Consider the following 24,580-nt stretch of genomic DNA (forward strand, 5'->3'; position numbering starts at 1 on the left):
TACCCTCCACACGAGTTTTAAAAAGAAGTTAAAGGGGTTTTTTAAAAAGAAAAAAGAGAACCTGCATTTTTGAAGGTCTCCCCAGAAGTATGCCGCTGCTGCCCCACAGCACTGAACCATGGCACCGAAAACTTTAATAATTCTAGCTGCTACTTGTACAGCAGGAGTGTGTGTGGGGTGAGCCAAGCAGGCCTCCCCAACCCTGTGGTGGCGGCATAGGCAGGAGGAGTGGGAGTGGCTGCTGGACCTGACTGTTCGGCCCAACGGCCCTTGAGAACTGTGAGGCGCTCCAGCGCACCTGCACAGTTGGAATAGAGTGTCATGCGACACTATTCTAATGGGCATGCGACACTATTCTAACTGTGCAGGTGCGCTGGAGCACTTCACAGTTCTCAAGTGCTGCTGGGCTGAACGGTCAGGCCCAGTGGGTGCTCCCACTCTGCCTGCCACCGCCGCCACCACCATGGGGGTGGGGAAGGCCTGCTCAGCTCAACTCCCCCCCCCCGGCTGCGCATGTGACAGCTAGAATTATTGAAGTTTTCGTTGCCGTGGTTCGTTGCTGCAGGGCAGTGGTGGGGTGTGCGCCCCCCAGGGCCTTTGGAGGTCCCTGGACTTTGGAGACCATGAACTGGGGCCCCAAGGTCCAGGGGTAAGAGCGCCTCTGCAAAGAGGACTTGATACTAAAGCAAAGCTATGTTCCAAACAGGAAGCCCTTATAAACTTTCTGTTCCAGGAAAGTCCCATTTATGCTGGTCAAAGACTGAAATAAAGACTTGAGACTTGTGGGGGTGGGGGGAGGTCCCATTAACAGCCCAGTTGGGTGGGCTAGCCCAGGGCCCGAGAGCTCTATGTTCTGGCAAGGCCATTGGAATTTGGTGGTTAGCCACACAGGACAGCTGTATGCAGAGTCTATGGTTCTCAGCCTCAACCCAGGCAGCTCCGGACACTGGGCAGCTTCAGATGTTACACGGAAGCTCTACTAATGCTGAACTTTGCACAATGTCCCTCAGCCTCAGTAGTGCATGCTCCCCACTCCCATCCCCATGTGTCTACTCCCTTGCTAGGTTAGGAAAAAGCCGAGATGGGTCACAATGTCTGAACCCACCAATCTTGGCTTATCCTAACCTACTTGTTTCAACACACCCAAGCTGTTGGAGTGTTGAAGTGAGTTTCAGAGCTCAGGTTTTCTGAAGAAAGTAGGTTAGAATAAGCTGAGATTGGTGGGTTTGGACATTGTGAGGACGAGAGGAGGGGGATGGAAGGAGCACACATTGTGTGGAGCCAGCGATCTGTGAAGCTGCTCATCATGATACAATCAACATACCGGGGGAGGGGGGGAGCTGCCCAGAGAGACAACATAATATTGTTGCTTTCCCGTTTAGCATTGCCATCTCTGGCCATAAGGACATAAGTATCATGCAAATTCAATATCATGTAGGCTTGTCAAATCCCAAAGGGTAATGCCACCACTGCATCACTGTACTATATATGGGTAAAAGCACCTTGTTAGAGTACTATGATCACACCCAGCTGTTTATCTTTGCCCCAGCCCAATCCTTTGTCCAATACTGTATTTCTGCCTGCCTGCCTGCCTGATATATCCATGTTAGGATGAAAGCTCAAAAGCTTATATACTAGGTTCCTTGATTTAAGGGTTGATTTTGCTGAATCAGGAGCAAGGTGGGTGAGGTACCACCTAAAAACCTCTGAATAACTCCTTCCCTTGTCAGCATTGCTACTCCCAGAAATGGGAGCAATTTTGACATGTAATATCTGTATAACATCAATGGGTGGAGTATAGTCCACCCACTGTATAATGGGTTACAATGGTCCACTCATTGTAACCCAGATTGTTGGATACTATACAGACTGCAGCAGCTCCCGCACCATTAGGGTGATGTCAGGCAGGAACCCAAGTGAGAACTGCACCACTGTATGGCAAATAAATGCAGTGGCATTTGTCCCTTTGTTCTTTGCTGTTGGGATATTAATACTTCTCTGGTAATTTCAGTCAAGTGGCAGTTTAGGTGAGCTGGAATCATACCTTCTGATAGGTCAATTTCAGTTCATGCAAGCTGCAAAAGATCTCATTAGCATCTCCACCATTAACCAATACGCACACAGGTAATTGGCTTCACCCTTGGAATTTAGTATTAAATGACTCATCATTATCATATTAATGCAGCCAAGAGCTAGGAACAAAATTGAGGAACACTTTGGAAGTTGGAATCAAACCCTGAAAATGTGAACAGCGTCTAAAACAGCTGCAATCGTACCAAACCATTAGCTCTACTTAGCCTGAAATGATACCTCAGAGACAGTTATTGGTTTGCCTTGCTTTGCTTATTGTCCATAGTCCATATTTGCCTATTGTCCATCACAGTTGCTCCCCTGTGATGGTGAAACAGCCCAGAGCTCTGGCAGATGCAACACATGGGGCAAAGCTCATCCCAGGATGTGCTTGCGGCAGGTTTCCAGGGAGAGGGAGGAGCAGCCCCTTTGGCAACGTTTCCAACAACTGGTTAGACAAGGGCAGTGGGTTAAAGGGAGGAATGTAGGAAAAGCTGGAGCCAGAGAGATATATCATGAGGCCCAGACACAGGCTGGTGAGGTTGTTGGAGCTGCACCAGGCTATTTAGACAAGTGGAGGAAAGTGTGAAGGGGCAGCATGAAATGATTGGACTGACAGTCTCCATTCTCTGAGAGGAGCAGGGCTACAGAGGCTAAAACGTCAGGAAGAGGAGGAGGACACAGCTGAATGGGAACTCTCCCTTCTCCACACTAGAGAAATGGTGGAAAGAAGAGAGGGCACATCCAGTGGTCAGGGCACATCCAGTGGTCATCTGGTTTTGTAGGCTGGGTGGTAGGTAGCACCCATCATGCTCTACTACACAACCCGTTTTGGTGTTCCTGGGAGCTACCTATGAGGAACAGTGGGGTATTTCAAGTTTTCTCATTTTCCTCTGTGGCTGGAACAAGCTGGTTGCAAACACATTTTGCAACCTTGGCATGATAAACACTGCAGAACAGAAGCACACAGTAAAAGGGAATCTGTCCCTCCCAACACAGAACACACATTTCAACCACAGTCCAAAAATGGCCAAAAAAGAATCATTGATCCAGAATCCACTGCCAGCCACAGTGCCTGCCTTGCAGTAACATCATTGGCCCAAGTTGCTCTCTCACACAGAATGATGACTCCTTACATTCCTACCATTGCAACAGCTGCCACTGCAGCACCCTTAGCAGCAAGCATAGCTATATGCTCAGCTAGAGCAATTTAAACCACATTTTAACTGAGTACACCTTGCAATGCAGATTGCAGAGCAGACCAAAGCAGTGAGAGAGGCATAAGTTATTCTCAAGGCCAGACATGGAGCTCATCACAACAGTCACCAAGAAATATTACACACCCTGTCCATTTCTCACCATCTTACAAACCAACCAAACCACAAGGGATGTGCGTTTCGTTTCGGATACAAAACGTCTTGTGTACAAAACAGGCCATTTCGGCTGTTTTGTAGCAAAAACAAAACACCCAATGCTCAAAACAGAAAATTTTGTAGCCAAAACAAAATGTAGAAGAGTAGTTCAGGCAGTAGTGCCCCAATGGGTGCCTGCTGCCACCCAGATTCCAAAGGAATTGGGGAAAGGGCTGATTTTTAAAGAATTTTTGAAAAGGGGGCAGAAAGGGGGCCTGAGGGGCAAAACAGTGAGTTGGGTGGCAGTGCCCCAAGGGGTGCCTGCCACAACCCAGATTCCAAAGGAATAGGGCAAAGGGCTGATTTCTTAGGAATTGCTGAAGTTTATGCTTCTTTAAGGTCCCCCCCCCCCCAGGGAATAATGGAGGTTTCAGCAGACCTATAACTCCACCTGGAGGGCACTGGGGTGACCGGGAGCGAGTGGTGGTGTAGTGTACATAGGGTGCCAACCACCCCCATGGGTTGCTGGGTTCTGTTATTTCTGAGGTGTTCTGAGTGTAGATTCTCTGGTAGCATATGAGATTTTCAATGACAAACCATGAATCCACTCTCATATGCTACCAGACAATCTGAATCTACACTCAAAACATCTCAGAAACAACAGAACCCAGTACCCCATGGGTTAGCAACCCATGGGGGTGGTTGGCACCCTATGTGCTCTACACCACCACTCACTCTGGGACACCCTGGTGCCCCCCAAGTGCAGTTATGGGGCAGGAATTATGGAGGTCCATCATTCTCTATGGGGAAGAACTTTACAGACATGCAAACTCCATTACATCTTTAAAAATCAGCCCTCTGCCCAATTCCTTTGAAATAATTCTGGCTTCTTCCTTGCCACCACTGGGCACTACCACCCACCCTACTCTGCTCTGGGCCACCCCTTTCCCCCCCCCAACATGAAGCTATACTTTTGCTGAAACCTCCATTCTTCCCTATGAGAAGAATCCTATACTTCAAAAATTCACTAAAAATCAGCCCTTTGCCCAGTTCCTCTGAAACTTGGGTGTTAGTTTCCACCCATCAGGCACTACCACCACCACCCACTAGTTTTTCCCTGGGGCCATTTTTAAAAATCCAAAATGTTTCAGATTCGGATTTTGCAATTTCGAACACAGAACAAAATTGGGGTGTTTTGGATTGGCTGATTTCGAACAAAGAACAAAACGGGTGTTTTGGATTCGGGCCAAAAACAAAACAGGAAAAAAAAAACGCACAACCCTACTAAACCACAACATAAGGCAGGCAGGCAGGCAAACACCCAAGTTTTGCCTTTGTCAATCTGAGATCCAGCAAAACCAGATAGTTATAGCAGCAATAGCACAGCAAGCATATTATACTCAGTGCTGAGAAAAGAAAACCACAAAATTTAAAAACCTTCCCTAGATTCCTTCCTCCTCTCCTGATGTAAGGACTCTTTCTGCCTCTGAGTTCCTTTGAATATATTTTAAAATTCCCTCCTTTTTTGTTCCCCTTTTGTCAATATGAGATCCAGCAAAAGCTAGATAATTAGAGTAGCAATAGCAAAGCATGTTATGCCTTGTGCTGAAGAAAGAAAGCCACACAATCAAACCTAAAGGCTCTCTCCCTACCTCCCAGTCCCTTTGAATACATTTTGAATTTCCTTCCAAAAGTGTTCCTGTCAGGGTCTCGACCGGACTTGGCTGCACGCTGTCGACATATAGTGACGAATGTTGTTTTTCAGCAGGGAGTAGCCGACTGACGACGTGATATATAGTGCAAGCCACGAGAGCTCCCAGCTGGCAGGGATTTAAGGCTTATCAGCCCTCTGCAATAGGCGTTTGCTTTTCCTAAGAGTCTCTAATTGATCCCTGCGTCTCGTGACACGCCGCTGTTGGGGGGTCGGCGGGGGTTGGTTACATAGCTCTTCTTCCGATTGGTCTTTCACGATTTCTGCAGCCTCAGGTTGTTGTGCCTGCTCAGAGTCATTATCCACAGCTGTTTCATGAATACTGACAGCCGGGCTCTTCCCCTCAGACACTCCTGCATCGCCTGGAAAGTTGACAGCTTCCCCTTCCTCCTCGCTGTCGGAGATCGAGGGCGTGACAGTTCCCTCCTATCTCTCCCCAGCCAATGGGGGCACAATTGCCAATGACAACACTTGATTTGGATGCTAACAAGCCAACCAAGTAGCAAGGAGATCACAGACCAATTGGAAGCCCACGCAAGAAAACCTATCCACAAGGGAAAAACAGCCCTCCAAAATGGCACTCGAGATACTTGAAATATTTTGAGTTAAAATGGGGTTGTTCCGTTTTGAGCTCGAAACAGGCCCTTTATTTTAAGAGCCTTTTGTTTTGAGCTTGAAACATTAGAAACATCCCATTTTGAGCTCTAAATTTTTCAAGCTCGAAACATTTTGCACATCCTTACCAGATAGTATTGCATATCTTTTACTGCAATTTAATGTTCCTAGATACTTACAAGTCAATGGGGCTATTCACACACACAGGCAAAAGCGGACTAAAGAAGCCCAGCCTGGTTCAGGGCGCAAGGGTGTCCTTAAACTGGGCTTGGTGCTCATGTGTCGGTGCTGTGCGGCACCTACTTGCGAATAGCTTCCCAGCCAGTGCCGAGAAGTTCCCTATAGGCTCTTGCGTGGTGCATGATAGAAGTTCCGGGGGCTGGGAAGACGCATCCCAGCCTCCGACCATGCTGCTGGCTGTAGCCGGCAATCATCTAGGTGGGCGATCTGCCCACCCAGGAAGGAGCCCTTGATCATCTGCCAAGGAGGTAAGCATTTCAGAGCTTCCTCCTCTGAAGATTGGAGCTGTTTCTCACTGATCAGAGAAAGGGTTCAATGTTTATATGTGCAGCAATTTATACACAATAAGGATATGATGATCCACATGCAGTCAATACATGAATTTATACATAGAAACACCTTTCATACAGAAATTTTGGAACACGTGAAACAGACCTAAATATTATTCATTCATTCACTCATTCATTCATTCACCACCTCATATATGTATCTCTAGACGGTGTACATATTCCAAAATACAATATGAAGCAGAATAAAAACAATTAAAACCATTTCACTGCATAGAAACAGTTGAACAGTTTAAAATTATTTTAAGTAAAAGCCTGAGAAAACAGGTGTGTTTTTAGGGTCATTTAAAAAGCAATTAAAGATGGAGAAGCTCTTATTTTGGCAGGGAGCATATTCCAAATATTCTTTTGAGAGCTATAAAGAGCTAATGCTTTAGTCGCATCCATCAGATACAGTCTCCTTGCATTTTGCATAAGGAACCATGTTTCCAGGAAAAAAGAATAATTTTGGCCATTAATAGACTTGAACATTCCTTTCATTCCTCGTTTCTACACTAAATCGCAACATTCTGAATTCTACTATAGTACAGTGGTTTCCCATAATTTATGACCCACCAAACATAATGTCCATGTATGGTGGCCCATCAGAGGCATGATAAACATGCTTTTTACCTGCACAGGACTGCAAAAACAGGAGGATGGTCAGACACCTGGCAGCTTATAATAGAGGGCTGATGGACTGCATTCAACTTGCTGGGTCAAAGTTTGCAAGCCTGTGGCATAATAAAGCCTACAGTATAAAGTAATTGTTTCTTCAGCTTTAGTAGCAGGTTGGTGTTTACTTTAAAAATATTCATCAAGCACTGGAAACTTCATAAGCATACCACAAAAACTGAGTTTAAAATCATGTTTAAATTATCAATGTGTAAATACCCAAATACTAGGTATTTACAGTGTGTAAATACTTTCGGTATAAATACCCAAAGGATGATTTAATTTGAAATGACTTGTTCCATCCTTAAATAATTAGTAATCCTGCACTAGAATTTTGGACTGAACATCCATTTCCATTGTACACTGAAATCAATTGCAGCAAAATTCAGCTCTGTGTAGCTCAGAAACAGTCACTGAACCCTTATGTTTACAAAGGGTGAGCAGCCAAAAATGAACTGTTCCTAAAGCCTTCCACTTAATTCTACATTTCACATCACAGACAGATATATTCCTTCTGGTCTTGGTTATCACAGATGCCAAATCCAATTGATTCATCTCCCTTTTTTTTTTCAATAGATGCCAGATTGTTGTCCTTTTTTGTATGACTTTATTTCCATTTTAAACGAGGGCTGGGATTGTGCTAAGAGCCCATCATCTTACTAACTGGCAAAACGAAGCCGACATACCAAGAGGCAAACTGCTGATCAGGGGAGAATTAAAACTGTGCTTTCATGCTTACAGGTTTTTTGCAGGTTGCATTTAGCACCTGCAAATAGCTCATGACCTCAAATCGATACACAGCACAATATCCATTGCTGATGAACATAGATCCCTTCCTTTCCTCTCTCCTTCCCATATGAGCAGTTCTAGATTTGTTAAATCAGTAAAAGTGCTGCCTTGCATAATCCACAGTTGTAACCACATGTACAATAGCTTCAATGGGAGTCCAGGATATAAAGGCCTAAGATGTCTCTCTCCCTCTCACCATATGGGAGCTCATTCTGAAGCCATAATCCAACATAACATACAAATGTAGTTTCACCACATCTAAAAGCAATGTGAGAATTAGGTATGAATCTACTAGCTCTTCTTCTTCTTCTTCTTCTTCGTGTATTTAGTGGACTAAAGCCTCTCAGAGCAAGCCCACATGAGGGAAAGAAATGCTGAATCATCCATGCTGAGCTTTATGGTGAGGCTTCTCCTAAAACTCTTCTGTATTATCAGTAGGTTCAAGGTTGCCACCACCACTCTTTGGTCTACAGAAACTCTCTGCACTTGGGGTGGGATAACCCAGAAAGAAAGAAAAAACTATCTCAATTTGACTCTTGGACAAGTACAAAAGTCTTCCACATGCAAGGCTACACGTGGTGAGAAAACTGATAGCTGCTGAATGTCTGAGGACATGTTTGCACCAGAGAACTCCCCCTTTGCCCCAGCTTTCCTGAGTTAAAAACCAACTTGGAGAGGCTTGTAAAAAGAAAAGAACTTAAAAAACCAGTTTTATTCAATTACTTCAGACTGCTTCCATCTGAGGGTTCTTGCTTTCCTAGATTCAGTTAAGCATCTTAGTAGGATTACAAAAATAGGTTGTCTTAATGCACATTTAAATGTGTATAGAGTATTTTGCAACACCCTAGGTAGAATGGGCATTGGCTAGTGTTTCTTATTTTAATTAGGTTGCAGGTAATCAATACTAGAACAGTATCAGGGATATACAAAGTACACACCAAAGAAACAGAAATTCTGACACAAAGTCTGACTAAACAAAGTTTTCCCTAAAATAAACTTCTAGAAGCCAAAGCTCAGACTTCCTTTTCTTGAACTCACCAAATTCTGGTTGAGAATTCAAGCTTCCTGCGCTCCTGGCTTTCCATGACCTGCAGAGTCATTTTCCTGCAGCCATCCTTCATGCCACATGTCCTCCTCTAACAAAGAACTGCCTCCTTCTTCCCAACTAGGGCCTCACAGAGGCCATTTGCACATGCATAGTGGACTTTTTTTTAAAAAGTGGCCATTAAAAAAACATTTTTGGCCACCGTGAATGTGCAAATGGCCTCTGCAAGGCCTTGGGCAATGCCAGGCCTTGCAGAGGCCATTTGTGCATGCATGGTGGCATACAAAATGGCCACCACACCAACAAATGGAGGCCCGAATGGGCCAGACAAAGTGGCTGGACGGGCTGTGGTGGTGATGACGGAGACCGGCAGGGGGAGGGGAACCTTCAAAGACCCCCCCCAGCCTAAACAAAGCCCCCCGAAGGGGCTAAAAGATTAAAAAAATTTAAAAATCTGCAACCCCCCCCGGACCGGACCAAACTGGGGGGAGGGGGTTCGAGGGGGTGCGGAACCGAACCAGGCCAGCCAGTTCCATGCACACCCCCACTATCCATTGGCCTAGCAGCTAAAAATTAAAATAACCATGTGTGCTTGCAATCCTTTTTTGTTCATAGCCAAAGAAAGTTAGGCTTTCTGGTCTCTATCCCTGTTAGGGATCAAAACAAAAAAACAACTATTTAGGGGGAGGGGTGGCTGATCACTACAATCTACATCACTTATCAGTTTTTTATTCAAAAGGTAACTAGCTCATCATCTTCTGCTAGCGGCCCACTTTCTGTCCTTTCCCAAGTCTCATTTCTGTACCTTCTGTGATGTCATTTCCTATGCCAGAAAGCAGAACTGAATCCCCTTCTCTGTTCATTATGCCACTTCCTTGCTATGTTGTCCACAAACATACTGGACAATATCCATTCTAAATTAGTCATGGCAGTCCCATTTAAATTAATGAGACTTAAGTTAGCCATGACTAACTTTTTCCATTTTTTACAATGGAAAATTTATTAGAAATGACCAACTAGTCTAGATATTGGCCAGCATTTCCCCCTGACCGAAGCTGCAACCTTGAATGCAACTTCCAGGGGAAACTACTGATTCCAAGATGCTTGACTGAAAAAAATAAAGAGCCTATAAATTTTCCTTACTTCTCTTTAGTGCCACTTTACTAAACCTCTTTTGGTTTCAAATATGGGCCCCATTCTAGATAGCTAAACTCTAATGGGAAAGCAGTTATCCCAAATGATTCACTTAGTCATTACAATATAGGAGACCAACAGATATCATGGGTTTAGCTTCCGCAGTTTTGACCTTTCATAGGCAACTTCCTGGTACAGTTAGTTATCCCAGAAGTAGTTTTGGTCTTTCATGGGGTTTTTCATTTGGGATGTAAAAATTAAAGGGAAAACAGCTTTAAAATTTAAAATCCTAACCAATCAAGAGACCAAAACTACCCCAAAAACTAGATTTGTGTGCTGCAAATGCAGCCCACATTGCTTCACAGTGGAGAAGGGGCTGGGGATTTAAAATAAATAGTGTTTATCCCAGCTGCATATCAGCGGAGAAGTGGTAGCAGGCTATTCATTTAACTTTTAAATCCCTAACCCTGTGAATGAGCAGCCCACGCTGCTTCTCAGAGGAAGAGAAGTCGGAGATTTAAAAATTAAAGCAAATGAGCAGCTGCTGCCACTTCTCAGAAACTCCCAGGAACTTAAACCCATTTTCCAGGTTAGGTTTTCTTTTATGAATATTCCAATTTTTACTTTCACAGTGGAAACATTACCCTTGTTATATTCAAGTATTTCCTGTAGCTGAAGGGGGCACTTGCAATAGGTTTTAAGAGAGCTGAAAGTAGTCTGAGAAAGGTTTCACTTCCCACAGTCTACACCTCATACAACTATACTCCAGTCAAACAGGTTTTGCAGGTTTCTGCAACAGTATGAAAACCTGCTACATCTTTTCATCAGAAGCAAAAGAGAAATGTGCACATACCATGAGCTGTGGTCCTTTCTTTCAAGTTGCGTTCTTCTCCATCTCCATCTCTCTCTCCTCGCCCTCTCAAAACTGATAGCCCTAAGTCACCTAGCTTGTTCTTAAGTGATGTGCAATCTGCCTAAGACTTAAGAATATGCATGAATCTTAATTGCTAATCAAATTCAAAGCAATGTTGAATGACCACAGCATGCAGTCCTGATAGGGATGTGCTAATTGATTCAAATTTGAACCAATTTGACTCGAATCTGGGTGATTCAAGGGATTCAAGTCCAAATTGAATCACCCCTTAAAAGGGCAATTCAATTCCAATTTGAATTTTCAAAATTTGATTCAAATTCGATTTGAGAGCCATTTGGCTCCTTATAAAAACCATTCAGGCCCTCTGATTGGTTAAAAAGGAGCCGAAACAAGGTCAAATTGATTCAAATTGCATTTTGGATGAGATTCAAATTTGATTTAAATTCCAAATGAATTTTCAGAATTCAATTTGAAACAAATCAAAAACATTCATTTCGTACACATCTCCAAGTCCTAATAATGGGAGACTATCTGATGGACAGGTATGAGAACTGATAACTTTCTCTTTTTAACACTTTAATGATAATGTAGGGCTTGCCTACTTACCAAGCTGAGAAAGCAACTTGGATCAGGCCAGGCAAAGAAGAGTGGGTCACTAGTCAAGGTTCTGATGAATTTTTGTTCCTTTTCACATGTGGCAGAATTCAGAGTTATCAGCTTTTTATGGACTGAATAGGAATACTAATGCACTGCTCCAAAGCAATCTTTGAATAAACCATACAAAACAGACTACACAGTCTGAATTTAGCTCTGACCTTCCATGATCTTGTGTACTGAAAAACATAGAGATCTTGCTTTTTCAAACAAAAGCAGCTGCAATCCAGGCACCTTCAATTAATTTTTTCCTCAAAAATAAAATGCAGATCAGATTCCAGAGATAATGGAAATTGTCACGCTTCCAGCTTAGCTTTGTGATAGAGGCGCACAAGGGTTGAAGAGACAAGCCTGACATATTTTCACTTCTTTCTCTCCCTCCCCCACAATTCCTTCCCTTGCTCCTGTCTTCTTTTTGTCTTGCCAGTGTATTATATTCTGCTTTTCTTTACATGCGACTTATGCATTGAGTAGATAGTGTACACAATAGTGTCTAATCTTCTGTGAAAGCAAATGGAGGACAAGAACTGTGAGAAAAGGACTGCCAATTACACTTAAAGAACATAGACACAGCAATGCCATTGATGTAATGGCAAAGAATGACTTCAGAAGCATTCACTCTGCTCCGCTCGATATGACAATTAATGTCGCCAAGTTGACTTCCATGCAGGCGTCTCATCACTGAGAGGGAGATAGGCTCGGCCCATTAACCTTCTTGGTGTCAAGGTGTTCCCGCAACTCATATTCAGCTTAATTAGTCTCCCAGGTAATATCATAAAAGTCCCACTTCACAAAGGAAGATGGGTAGGCATCATTGACTCATAAATGGAGTAGCTCTAAATTGTACTGCCATACTTTAGGGCTGATGGAGTTAAAAGCATGTTAAAGAGGAGGATTTATCTCCTTGCATATGTTAGTTTGTTAGTTTTGCTGATGAGTGTTGTGACTTTGTCAAAATCTACCAGTTAGGCCTGCATTAGTGCAACCATGTTGGCAGAGCTTTGGTTGGGGTGGGGGCGGGCATAGGAAAAGATATAGAAGGACCTGCAAGTCTAGGGAGCCTAGCCTGCTTTCTAGTGATCGTCAGAACCACCGGGCTTGCGGGTGAGACTGGTGGTCCCAAGGTGGCTAGCCCACTAATTCCCCCACCCCTTAAACAAGGTTAGCAGAGCAAGTGGTCCATTAACCTTGGTTTTTTATTGTGTGCTGCTGCGGCACATGGCAGCACATGAGTAGACCCTGAACGGGAGGCTACAAGCAGCCTCCCAGTATCGGGGATCCCCCCAGAATGCCCTGCATCCTCGACGGGGCATCCTGGGACCAGAGGCATATCTAGGGGAAATAGCGCCTAGGGCAAGCACTGAAATTGCGCCCCCTGTCCAAACATCTGACACTCATCTTTCAGATAATTTTACTATAATATCAGCTCAAAAATACAAGTCAAGCTCGCTAATCTTTTAATATTTCAAAAACTCTTTAGCAGTGGACGTAGCCAGACCAAAAAATGCTGGAAAACGACAAATTTCAGTATGCTGGGGCTCATGAAATATCCAAATACTATGTGGAGGTGTACTCGGAAAACTAATGTCTAATTCTCTACTATGCATTGTAGCATCACTATTACATAAGTTTTTAAAAGAAATGGAGAATTTGACTTTCCCCTATTTACTCTGAAAATAATTAAAAGATATGCAGAGTAAACTGTGTCACTGCTTGGAATATATTCTAGTATTTCAGAAAGACAGTTAAAATGAGAGAAAGAGAGCAAGAAACTCCCAGTGGGCCTTAATACTAAGAATTTCACACTGATTCAAAGACAAACTCGCCATTAATAGCCATATTATCAAGACATCACATTTAACTCACTTATCACAAGTTTTTGTTGTTGTTGTTTCCCTTCTTTTTCTTGTATTTATGCTGGCCTTGGGCCGAAATAAACAAATACATACATACATACATACATACATACACACACACTTATCACAAGAAGCAAAGTAAGAACAAATGAATACAATCCTAGATCATAAGCTTCAGCTCAGTATTCACAAGCCCTGATTCTCTGCACATAGTGCCAAACTGAATATGTGTACAGTGACATATATTATATTAAAATTTAAACATATTTTTTACCTGTAGCCCCTTTGGGGTGCTTCCTATAGCCCATGGGGGGGTGTCTGCAAAGGTTACCCTTCCCTCCGCAGGCCTCTGGGGCCTCACAGGGACCATTTGAGCAAGTGCAGTGGCCATTTTTAAAAATAATTGTTTTTTTAAAAAATGGCCGCTGAAAACAAAATGGCCACCGCACATGCTCAAATGGCCTCTGTGAGGCCTGGCATGTCCTAGGGCCTCACAGAGGCCATTTGAGCATGTGCAGTGGCCATTTTGTTTTTGGTGGCCATTTTAATTTTAATTTTAATTTTAAGAAATTGCGCCCCCCTTCAAGTGGTGCCCGGGGCACGTGCCCTGTCTGCCCTACCCTAGATACGCCCCTGCCTGGGACTTCCAGGGGCCAGGTAGCTCTTGATCCCTGCAGCCCCCACTGGCTCTGTGATGGAGACAGTAGTTTGTGCAGGTGGCTGATCCGGCCAGGTCTAAGCATTTGATCGTGTGTGGGGAGAGTGGGCTAAGTCCACTCTCCCCGCCAAATGCCATCTGGTGCTTCACAGGAGTTGTGTGAAGTGCCTATGTGGCTCACCCAGGATCATCCAGTAAGCTTTATGGCTGGGTGGGGATTTGAATCCAAGTTTTCCCAGTCTTAGTCTGACACTTCAAGGCACCACACCACACCACACCAACTCTCAGTGGTTCTATTGTTATATATTATTGAATGGGACTATGTACCTGCAGTATTGATAGCATTACTATGGCTATTACAAACCCCAGTAAATGCCTTTCAAAATTCTACTTTTTCACAATTTGTGAATATATCAAAATGTAAGCCTTTGCATTATGCTGTCTGACATCACACATCCCACTACTAAAATCTAAAATGGTACCCTTGCTAATATTTCTAACTCAAAAAATCAACATGTTAGAACTAATTTCTTTTGTCTGTCTCAGACTCAGTTTTTCATCAACAAACATGTTCTGCATATCCACAATTTCCATTTTTCAACCAAGCAAAATTTTCTGAAAACAAGCAAATTTGGATTTACTTCTCATCTGCAAAATGTTGTTTAGTGATGCCTATAATATTACTGGTGAGCAACACAACTTCCCCTCCCTCCTGCTATGTTTATGCTTTTCCTGGCCTGTTAAAAAGACTGGGTGGTTGTTATTTTGTAGGGGCTGAGTGCTCCTTTGCTATATCATGCAAGCCGAGGAGAGCTTATGTAGCCCTCACAGCAAGCCTATCTCCCCACATCCCCACATCTACATCCATTGTGCAGTTAAAGAGACAGGGGACACTATTTCTTTTAAAAGGCTAGCAGGAATATCACACAAAGATGAAAACGTGGCACAGGTTTGTTTTCTTTGACCCTGTGGAAAAATCTTTACAAAAACGAAAACCTAAACTATTGTTGATTTTCTCCTCAGTGGTCATATATTTTTCCTCACTGGCCTCTGGCAAATCAATTTTAACATGGTGAGAACAAGACCATTAGGACTTAGACAACTCACATGCGGTTGTTAGGTGTTCTCTATTCATCATTCCTAATTAATAACAAAGTAATTACTTATGGATTCCTCTTCCATTATTTATGCCCCCCATCTTTCAAAAGCTATTGCTTCCTTATCCATTTTAGGATTCCAGGAATGATTATTCAAATGTGTTTAAGCACCTAGGATCATATTCTGTCTTGGTGTAAACACACATGAATCTGCACAGCCCAGGTGGTTGTGAATTTAGCAGCCAAAGTCAAAAGCCCAGTTCAGATCTAATGAAGCACATAGGGTTACCATGGGCTCAGGGAGCAGCAGCTCTTATATGGAGGCATTTGTTGAGGACCAGCACATGTCATGCACATGGGAAGCATTCTTTGTGGTCACCTGCATTTGCATGCTCGCAATATACATTGCATGGTTGGAAAGGTAGAGTACACTGTTTCTTTAAAGAGGTTAGCAGGGAAATCACATTAAGGCTGAAACGTAGCTTTCCAGTCTGCCAAAATCACAATAGCTGCATGAACAGGCATCATATTGAGCTGCCGCATTAGTGCTACTGGGCCACAACTAGCTCAGCTGAAACCCCGGTCTTCCAAAGCAGAGATCGCTGCTTAGATCTGAAATGGTCTGGACTCAAGTGCTATGCCGTCAATGTGGGAAGTAATAATATTATCTTTGCCCTTCTTTCCACTTCCTTCATCGATTTCACTAGTGCAGAAAGAAGACACTGGGAAATAGTTCTCATGCCTCTGCTGGTAAAATAAGCCACTCTTCAATGTCAGGAGCTACTGGGGCTAGAACTGGAAAACTTCAGCTCTGTATGTAGCTGCTCCATGTGGTGAACCACCAGGTCTGCAGTGTGGAACATCTTTCTGGGCAGTAAATTATTCTCTGGATCAGGATTGGCCCTGCCCACCCAAGCTGGCCACTGAGCCATCCCAGACAGGAAGAGCTATCAAAGGCTTCCTGTTTGGCCTGGGACATTGTCTGGGCAATAATGGTCACCTGGCTCTGATGTGTTTCAATTTGTCCCTGCGCACTGACTCCCGGCCTTGTGTCATGGCCTGGCCTCTCACAATCCTGACTCATAGTAGTTACCCTGAGTCAGAATCTGAGGAGGCAGGAAGACCAGCATTGATTGGCCCCAACTCTGGATCATGACATTGGACTGGGGTTTGGGGAAGTCTTGTGGCTAGAGTCCCCTAAGGAGGATCCCTGAGGCAACACCCCTGGAATCCAAACCCACTACAGAGCTGGCCTCTCCTTCACCATCATGCCCCCTCCTCCCCCAATATTTACACTAGCATTGAAAACAAGCTGGGCAGGAGCAGATAGAGTGGAGGAGGAGTGCTATCCAGAGAGGGCTGCCTCTTTAAGGCTTCAACTCTCTAGGCAGGGAGGCCTCAAGAATACTTAAGGGTTTGCCTCCAAGCAGTGTTGAGTCAACTTGCTCCCTTGTGTCTCTCCAAGCTCCAGCTGAGCTACCTTGTCTGACTTCACCCTGCTTTTCCTCTGCCTTGTTTCACCTTGCCTTTGCCTCACCTTTGTTTGCCCTGCCTCGCCTGGTGGGTAACCTGGACAAGACACACTGTGTTCCTTGGCTCTTCCTGAGCACTGACTCTGGGCTTTGTTCCTCAGCACTGATTTCTGGCTTGGCATCACCCCCACCCCATCACAATGCCTGACTCCACTTTAATAGCTGCTCAGCCCTGACACAGAGACAGGGAATCAAAGACCATCTCTGAAGAGAGTTCATGATCAGCCTGAAGAGATTGCCCCAAATTTATAAAATCAGGGTTATGTATGAACTGAAAAAGTATGATTACCATTCTAATAAAGAGCTAAGATTTGAAATAAAGGTTCCTGAAGTCTGGTTTCAAAGGGATGGATTTATTCTTGGGCTTTCCTCTGACAGCCAGGAATACTTTGAAGTCCTAGATTGCCAGATGATCTAGCAAGGCCAGGTCCTATGCTACATCCAGCACAAAATCTTCCAAGTACTTTAAATTATTGGCTCAGCACTTGACAGCATAGACTGTAGAAAATGGCACCTATATTCATTTTGCCCTGCAGAATCCTGTATGGTCTTTTTTGCACTTATTTACTGGTATGTTTTCCAGACTATGGAAAACACCAATATTGGGCAGCAACAATATAGGAAGATGCTGAAAGGCATCATTTCATACGGGGTGGGAGGAGGCAATGGTGATCCCCTCCTATATTCTACCAAAGACAACCACAGAGCTCTGTGGTTGTCAGGAGTTGACACTGATTCGACAGCACACTTTACTTTACTTTACTGGTATAATGACAGCAGCACTAGTACATCTGCAACAATCTGGGGGTCTATGCAAAAGGCTGGCCTCCGGGATGGGTGAACTGGGTAATTACTCAGAGCACCTACCTGAAGGGGGTGCTGGGTTGAACTTGCTTGGTTGGTGGCTGCATTCGCACGTAACATGAAGCCACAGTTAAATGGGGCAGAGGATTGAATTTGTGAACATCCGAATGTGTGCAACTGTGGTTTCGAGGAAAAAGCGACCTGAGGTTTACCTTGCCAAAATCCAGTTTGAACCTTTGATTCAAATGAGTTTCACCATTGCAACTGATGTTTTTCTGTAGCAGCATTACATCTGAATGCAGACAGCACCATAACCACATTCCATGCATTTTCTGCAACTGTAATCATAGAGATGGAGGTGCAGACCCTCCCGGGATCGGACCTGCTCCATGCTTGCATCACTTCTCACTGGCTGCCTCTCCAAGCTCTTGCCCCACCCCCAGTCTCTGATCCAACAAAGCAGTTGCCTGGCAACAGGGATGCCGCCATGTCCCATCCCAAGCTTGTCAGCCTGTCAAATGGCAAAGCCACACAGGGGCATGTCCTCTTCCCACTATGTCCCTTGTTACCTCATCTTGGCAATAGAAAGGGGACGGGATGGCAAGACGGGCACTTTGTGCTTTGTAGGGATGTGCACAGAACTGGCCTGGTGAGTTCGGATCTGAACCAGATTTGAACCGACCCAGCCCAGTCCAGATTGAACCAGTTCATGGACTGGTTCAGGAGTAGAGATGTGCTTGAAGTGTTTCGCCATCTCTGTTTCCAGGTGCCGAAATGCTTTGAGCTGCCCCAGCTGAATCATTTTGGCTGGGGGCAAGTGGGCACTTTAAAAGGAGACAGGCAGGTCTTACCTGCCTCTCCATGGCAGCTCTGCTGCCCCCCACCCCCCCAGAGCAGCACTGTTTGTATGAAGCAGCTGGGCTCTCTGTTTGCCACCTGCATTTGCTTAGGAACAGTTCCTGTTTCCAGCAGGAAATAGCATCTGAGCATGTGCGGATGCCATCTTGAGTGCTCAGTTTTGCTGATGACTCAAGATGGCGTCCACATGTGCTCAGACACCATTTCCTGCTGGGAACAGGGAATTTCCTGTTCCTACGCAAATGCAGCCGGCAAACAGAGAGCCTGGCTGCTTCATGCAAACAGCACCACTCTGGGGTGGCAGGGGGCAGCAGAGCTGCAATGGAGGGGCAGGTAAGACCTGCCTTCCTCCTTTTAAAGTGCCCGCTCTCCACTGCCCTGGATGGGCACAAAACGCTTTGGGCACATCCCTATTCAGGGGTCTACCCGTAAAGAGGAATCCAGTGAGGGTTCCCCTTTAGGAGTAAAGGGGCAGGGGAGCTTCCTAGAGCTAGAGAGTGCAGGAAGGGAGTCAGGGCTACTTCCTTTAATCAGCGGAGGCAGTGTCTGCTCCCCGCAACCCCACTGACCTTCTCCAGGGTAGCTCAGGACAGCTGCAGCCGGGTTCGGGCCTCCTTCAGCCCAGTCCATACCCTGGTTTGAACTGGTTTACAGACCGGTTTGGGGGTCTACCTGTAAAGGGGAATCCAGTGAGGATTCCCCTTTTTGAATAAGGGGGCAGGGGAGCTTCCTAGAGCTAGAGTGTGAGGGAGGGGAGTCAGGGCTACTTATTTTAAACAGTGGGGGCAGGGCAGTGGCAGCTTTCCCCCACCTCCTCTGGCCTCCTGCAGAGTAGCTCGGACTGGCTGTGGCCTGGTTTGAGCCTTGTCCGGCCTGTTTGGGGCCTCTGCATACATATGGAAGCCATTTTAGCGACCTCATTTAGGTCACTAAGATAGCCTCTGCACATGTGTGGAGTCCAGAACTGAGTCGGAGAAGGCCCAAACTGGGCCACATCCAGCTCATGCTACTTGGGAGGGAGAGGGAGACACAGCTTTCCCCGCAGCTGCTTATTACAGTAAGTAGCCCTGATTCCCCTCCCACACCCTCTAGCTCTAGGAAGCCCCCCCTTTACTAGTAAAGAGGAATCCTCACCAGAACCCCCTTATGAATAGAGCCCCAAACAAGACTGAACTGCTCTGGCTCAATTCAGTGCTGGTCTGGTTCAAACTTGGACCAGCACCCTCTTTTGGTATGTTGGGCCGGTTCGAACCCAGACCACTCGATCTATCCTGGTTTGAGTCAAACCAGGGTTCAAACTGGACAGCTTCACAAATCCTAGTGTTTTGCTCTCTGAAAATGAAGCGATAAAGATGTATGCTCACAATCACCTGCACTCGAGTTGGCAACATAAGCAGGGCAACCCCATTAGAGTGCTGGGACGGCAACATATGGCAGAGTGGTGATTCCCGGGGTCGGGTTTAAAGGACAACCGCTACCAAGAATTCTTGAATGGCTCTACTCAATTTTTTTTTGCACAATGATGTTGGGGAAGGGGGACTGAGCCCCGACCCGGCTCTGGACCAGTTCGAACTGGTTCATGGATCATTTCAGGGTATACTGGTAAAGGATTCCCCTTTATACTGGTAAAGGGCAGGGGGGCTTCCCTAAGCCTAAAAGGGATGGGAGGGGAGTCTGTAATAAATACAAATAGCAGTGGCAGGTGGGTGGTAGGGGCTTCTACCACTCCCGCTGGCCTCACCCAGGGTAGCAGGGTTGGTGGTGGCCTGGTCCGGACCTTTTCCAGGTCAGTTCTGGCCTTGGAAGAGGCCAGAACCATACTGGAGAAGGCCTGAACCAGGCTGCTGCCAACACTGGCAATTTGGAGGAGGCCAGTGGGGGTGGAGGGCCGATCCGGTCTGAACGCGAACCACCCAAATTGGGCTGGTTCTATTCAAATCGTGGTTCAAATAGAGCCGGCTCACACACCCCTAGATACCACTTAAGAACTCATGAGAAGAACTCTGTGGGGGCAGGGGTGTCAGGCTGAATTGCTAATAACGTTCGATAACACCCCCTTCTCACAAGGACAAATGAGTGTCAGGCAATGGAGACACACATGGGGGCTGGATGGCAGATGCCACCCAGCCAGGGTGCCGCCCAGCCAGGGTGCTCAAGCCATAGGGATGGGTACCCTAGCAGCAGCTCTCCCTGTCTTGGAGACTGCCACGAAGAAGCTGTCAAAGCATGCCCTCTCCCAGCCCATCCATCCACTTGAATATGTCCATCTTTTTTCTTTTCTTTTCTTTTCTTTTCTTTTCTTTTCTTTTCTTTTCTTCTAACTAACTAACTAACTAACTAACTAACTAACTAACTAACTAACATTTTTATAAACTGCCCACAACCTGCATCTCTGGTTGGTGTACAACAAAAACAATACAAATTAAACAAAATTGAAGATGATTAAAACATTAAAATCATTTAAAACCCAGCATTAAAAACCATTAAAACTATAAATCTAATTAAATTTATATATCTAATTAAAAACCTGGGTGAACAAATGTGTCTTTAGTCCTTTAAAAAAAACACATTAAAATTTTGGCTCAGAACAGTTACCCCACTCTCCTGGGGTCACTGAAAATTTGGTCTTCCCTCTCCCATGATTTCCAGCAGCAGCAGATCTATATATGGTACAACGCCCGTCCAAACCCAGGAAATTTGAATGAGAGTAAAGATCTGTCCCTGGTCCTGGTGTTTCCCCAGTCTGCCCACCTGGCTACGCCTGGAGACATGGAGCATCAAAATCTCCTTTGGGTTCATGAAGGGCTTCCCTGGAGAGTAGGGGGTCACTGTGGAAAACTTATATCATTAAGCAGAGAGAACATGGGCCCCACACAAGTGCCCCCCCCCTTTTTAGCTCAACTCATGAGTATGCAGTCCGATGGAAGACTGAAGACTGGTGAGTCTAAGGTCCTCCCAAGTAGACAGGCCCTCTTATGAGAGTGCTAGTCCCTTGGAGGCAAGCCGCCGTGGGGCAGGAGTGTGATTTGGTCTCCATGGACTTCATTGCTGGGGTGAGCCATCGCAAGAGCATCCTCAGTCACAGCGGGCCAGACCCCAGGATCCTTTGCTCTCCCTCAGATACATATCCCTTCCTAGGAAGTCATCATGTTCCCTTCCCTTTCTGAGTAACAGAAAAATAGTGCCCCCCCCCCCATCCATCCCCTGCCAGAAATTGTGCTTGTCTGAGTTTTGTTTCGGGGCTCTTATGAGAGTGATGGTGCAATCACTGTCAGAACAAGGGCTTGCATGGTATGGCATTTAAAGGGATTTAAATGCCCTTTCTCTGCCAAGGGTGCATGGAATGTTCCAAAAAGGTATGATGGTGCTTGGCAGACCCTCTTGAAGATCGTGGCCAATGGCTGCCACCCTGGAGACATACTGACACCTTGACCACAATTTTGCGATATGAGCACTATGGAGCTTGCTGGGATGTGAATCTCAGTGATCCTGGATCTCAGTGAACCAGGAAGAGAAAGGGGCTTCTCTGCTCTGAAAATGGAGGTTGCTGGACTGCAGTTGGATGAACATCTGCAATGCAATTCACAGTTAGAAAAATTAACCGAGAGTTTGGCAACCTCTGGTTTCACATTATATGCAAATGTGGCCACCGCAGAGACAAAAAAGCAGAACCTATTTCTCTCTTATAGTAAGAGAGTGAGGACAGGGTTGGATAAAAGAATGGAGAGAAAGACCTGGAGACAGGGGAGAAGACTGAAGAAGAAGCTTCAGAAGGCCTGTGAGATTTTATTGGGATTCCAGAACTGAATCAGGAGAGCACTGGCAGCAAATTACAGAGATGTACCTTTAGATCTTTTCAGAGGCATTGGCGGGGAAGCCAAGCCTGGGAACTGTAGGGCCAGGTTTTGAGGACTTGCAGAGTCACTCAGCTCGACACCATTCATACATTAACCACGGGGGAGGCACCGAAGGCACTCCTCACCCAGGGAGCTATTTATCCTAGGGCTGGCCCTGCCTATGCATTTAAACTGGAGGGGTTTGCTAGTAGAACTTACTTGTGAGGTTTATCAAGCCGAACTAGAAGATGTGACATTAATCACACCAGTGTGCATTTTTATACACTGCAGATAGCAGCCACCAGGGATCAGGACTGGAACCATGGTGTGCAGGGAGAAGGTGTTTACATCTTACATTGTAGCCTCAGTGAAAATGCCCCATCCCTATGGCTGCTATTGCCTCAAGGATGAAGTGGCCATTAGCACCAATGGTAGGTATCTCCTGAGACAAACAGTAGCCACAGGGGCATTTTTATTGGAGTCTCCACATAGCGGTATAAAGTAAAAACCAAAACCAGAACCCTCTGCCCTTCAGTGTCATCCTTTTCCTCATTCTGACCCCCACCATGGCTGCTATTTACAGTTTAAAAAATGAACACGTCCGTTCCACTGATGTCACTGACATCATAGGGAGGTTTACACGGTCATCCTTGTTTTCATCTAACACACAGTCAAGAACTGGGAGCACACCCTGCTCCCGGATTAGGGTAGGAGGTTTCTCCTACCCTAATGCCAATCATTTTGCCAATCATAATGCCAAACTATTTAGGGTAGTGATATGATATGAGGGGGCAACCAGAGGATCTTATTGTAGCATATTTATTAGCAGATAAAGATGCAACTATTTCATATGTTGTGGCTAAATTCTGTTATGTGGTCACCAGATTAAGAACTTCAAAAGAATAGAATACAGCGTTGGTTTCCTTACTGTTAATTTTAAATTATGCCTATACACTTACACCTTTCCAATGCCGTTACTTTATTTTATTTTTATGTGTAATTATTACTAATCAAAAGCTGCTAGTCATTTATGTGTAATTGACTTTCTATTAATATTTTTCCTTTTAACTATGTAAAGATTTTTATTTCTTTTTTGGTCAAAGACCGTAAATAAAGTTTGATGATGATATTTAGGGTAGTGAAATCCACAATGGATTGTGAGGAACTCCAAAAAGATCTCTCCAAACTTGGGGACTGGGTGACAAAATGGCAAATGCAATTCAGTGTAAGCAAGTGTAAAGTGATGCACAGTGGGGCAAAAACCACCAACTTCACATATACACTGATGGGATCCGAGTTGTCGGTGACTGACCAGGAGAGAGATCTTGAGGTTGTGGTGAATGGCTCATTGAAAGTGTTGACTCAGTGCGCGGCAGCTATGAAAAAAGCTAATTCCATGCTAGGAATCATTAGGAAGGGGATTGAAAATAAAAATTCTAATATTATAATGCCCTTATAGAATTCTATGGTGCGGCCACATCTGGAGTACTGCATACAGCTTTGGCCACCATAACTTAAGAATGATATTGTAGAACTGGGAAAGGTGCAGAAGAGGGCAACCAAAATGATCAGGGGCCTGAAGCATCTTCCTTATGATGCTAGGCTACAGCATCTGGGGCTCTTTACCTTGGAAGAGAGGAGACTAAGGAGAGACATGATCGAAGTGTATAACATTATGCATGGAGTGGAGAGGGCAGACAGAGAGAAATTTTTCTCCCTCTCTCACAACACTAGACCCAGATGTCACCCCATGTAACTGAAGGTTGGGGGATTTAGGACCGACAAGAGGAAGTACTTTTTCACACACTGCATAATTAATCTATGGAAATCTTTGCCATGGGATGTGGACATGGCCACCAGCTTGGATGGCTTTAAAGGGGGCTTAGACAGACGCATGGTGGACAGGTCTATCAGTGGCTGCTAGTCTGGTGGCTGTGGACCATCTGCAGCATCAGAGGCACAATGCCTCTCAATACCAGTTGCAGGGGAGCAACAGCAGGAGAGAGAGCATGCACATACCTCTTGCCTGTGGGCTCCCCAGAGGCATCTGGTTGGCCACTGTGTGAAACAGGATGCTGGACTAGATGGGCCTTGTGCCTGATCCAGCAGGGCTGTTCTTATGTTATGTGTGAACAGCCCAAATGTCTAATTTAACCCTAAGATTGTTTTCATGCATGAGGCCTAGGTTACCTCTGAACCTATCCCATGTTACATATGAAACTTATTGTGAATGTGCGACCAGCGTCAATATAGAAGCAGAAGGGAGGCATTTGTCATGCTAATGTGCATTCTGGCCAATATAGGTTTACTCTCATATTACAAAGTTTGGAATGTCTGAACGCATGCACTTAAAATACCTAATTGGAGCATGCAGTTGGACAGTATGCTTGGTGACTAGGGGGAAGCATGCAAGCACAGATGCTCTTCATCCTGTGTTGGGTGGCAGCCAGACCA

The 24,580-nt window shown here is 45.1% G+C and overlaps 1 long non-coding RNA gene across 1 annotated transcript in view; it reads right to left on the reverse strand.

Moving 5' to 3' along the window:
• LOC128342360 (uncharacterized) overlaps positions 1 to 17,858 on the reverse strand; it is a 30,833-nt gene extending 12,975 nt beyond the window's left edge. The window contains exon 1 of the long non-coding RNA XR_008314927.1: positions 17,496 to 17,858. This is a non-coding gene — a long non-coding RNA (uncharacterized LOC128342360). The remainder of the gene's footprint in view (positions 1 to 17,495) is intronic.
• Positions 17,859 to 24,580: the final 6,722 nt, after the last annotated feature.

Source organism: Hemicordylus capensis, chromosome 2 (genome assembly GCF_027244095.1).
Source record: "Hemicordylus capensis ecotype Gifberg chromosome 2, rHemCap1.1.pri, whole genome shotgun sequence".
Classification (NCBI taxonomy): domain Eukaryota; kingdom Metazoa; phylum Chordata; class Lepidosauria; order Squamata; family Cordylidae; genus Hemicordylus; species Hemicordylus capensis.